Source organism: Bubalus kerabau, chromosome 1 (assembly GCF_029407905.1).
Source record: "Bubalus kerabau isolate K-KA32 ecotype Philippines breed swamp buffalo chromosome 1, PCC_UOA_SB_1v2, whole genome shotgun sequence".
Taxonomy (NCBI): Eukaryota; Metazoa; Chordata; class Mammalia; order Artiodactyla; family Bovidae; genus Bubalus; species Bubalus kerabau.
In genome coordinates this window covers 278,987,098-278,989,027 of record NC_073624.1, presented here as the reverse complement: position 1 = coordinate 278,989,027, position 1,930 = coordinate 278,987,098, and the positions used below count along the sequence as shown (strand labels likewise).

General features: G+C 49.9%; 1 long non-coding RNA gene across 1 annotated transcript; it reads right to left on the bottom strand.

The window, feature by feature from the left end:
* Positions 1-234: 234 nt before the first annotated feature.
* Positions 235-1,678, bottom strand: LOC129642319 (uncharacterized). Its single transcript, XR_008709622.1, has 2 exons — positions 1,464-1,678; positions 235-387 (listed from the first exon to the last, which is right to left on the bottom strand). It is a non-coding gene; the product is annotated as an uncharacterized LOC129642319 (long non-coding RNA).
* Positions 1,679-1,930: the final 252 nt, after the last annotated feature.

The following is a 1,930-nucleotide window of genomic DNA, read 5'->3' as shown; positions in this document are numbered from 1 at the left end:
GGATGAGATGGTTGGATGGCATCACCGACTCAATGGACATGGGTCTGGGTGAACTCCGGGAGTTGGTGACGGACAGGGAGGCCTGGCGTGCTGCGGTCCATCGGGTCTCAGAGAATCAGACACAACTGAGCAACTGAACTGAACTGAACTGAACCAAATGAACACCCTAGACCAGCCAAGATGCTAGCTGAAAGTGAGGAGGATCTACATTGAGCAATATGGGACAAAAATGAGTGCGAATTGCATCCTGAAATGAGTATCAGCCGCAGGAGGCTGCAGTTCATGCCACTCAATTTCCTGTCTTCAGTTCCGCAGAAGTGAAACCAACCGGAAGCCTGGAACCGCTGTTCCCTGGCAGAGTGGAGCGTTTCTATGGAACAAGTAGGTCTGAGGAGCACAGGAAGCGGATACTAAGAACTCTCGTTGGTTGCCAGATCTGACCCCTCGAGACACCCCTTCCCCAGCGGCCCGAGGCCCATAGATGAGTCCCTCCCTGGAAACCGGCCTCGGCTGATGGTCTGGCATTTGCCTCCTCCCCAGGAGCCGGCTACACCCAGTGATTGGTGGATGAGAGGGTATAAAAGGCCCTTCTCTTGGCTCAGTTCGGGTCCACTCTACACGGTCACCAGGGTTCCAGAGCTTGTTGGGGAGCAGGTGGAGGCGCCCGCTGCACCTACGCTGCGTATCCGCATATCCTCCGCCTAGCTGCTTCCCCCGGGAGCCGGCTCCTGCTGTTTCTGGGCCACCCACAATTAAACATCTTACAAGCGAAACTCTAAGTCATGGTCTGTTTCCCAGGGCCCCTAACTTTAAACTTTATCACATTCTTAGTTAGCTGCTCCATACCCAAATTAGAGAGGTGATGAAAGCCTAGGATCCGAACTCATAAGACCACAGCTTGGACAACGTTCTGGGTCTCCAGTTTTAAGAGTGTCTGACAAATCCGAGTGCCTGAGTTGGTGAAATATTTGGAAAAGTATCAGTTAAGGGCAGTCCAGGAGTCTGAGTTTGTAAACAGAGTACATTAGATCTAGTTAGATGAAGCTGGCATTCTTAAGGTAATTGAAACACTAACATGATGGAAGACTTGGGGATTTTTTTTTTTTTTAATGGCACTTTGGACCCGAGATCAAAGAATAGAAATCACAGAGTGGATTTCAACCCTCTATGAAAAAGATCATAATGTGTAATAATTAAAAGCTTTTCTAGCAGATGAATGAGCTGCTTTGAAAGAGAACGACCCCCTTGAACTGAAGGTGAGTAAGGAGAAGCTGGGTGATCACCTTCATGGAGATTATCAGTGTCGTTTTTACATCATAAACCAAATGCACTTTGAGGCATATATTAGTTTTCTGCTGCTTTATAATAAATTACCACAAAACTAGCAGCTTAAAACAATACTAATTTATCATTGAACAGTTTTCACAGGTCAGGAGCCTGGGTATGAGTTAGGTAGGCCTCACCAGGTTAAAAGAAGGGCCTCAGCTAGTCCTGGGGTCTTGTCTGATGCCTGGGGCTGTCTTCCGAATGCACTCAGGCTGTTCAGCTCCTGGCAGCTCTTGGACCAGGCGCCTGTTTTCTTGCTGGTTACGGGCCAGGAGCCACTCTAGGTTATTAGAGGCTCTCCTTCCCTTGCCCTGTGGCCACGGTAGCCCCTCACACTCTCCCGCTTCAAATCCCCTGTCAGGCAGGGCCGAGGGCCTTTGAAGGCTAATTTGATTAGGTCAACCCCATCTAGATAATTTCATTTTTGATCATCTCAAAGTCAGCCGGCTCATAACCTCATCATGGGAATGATGTGCCACGATGTCCACGGTTTCTGCGGACACCCTGGGGAGAGAATTACGCAAGGCACGTAGCCCAGGGGGCGGAGTTTGGGGGCCGGCTCAGCCAGCTGCCCACTGAGGTGGTGTGCTTTCCAACCGAAGGC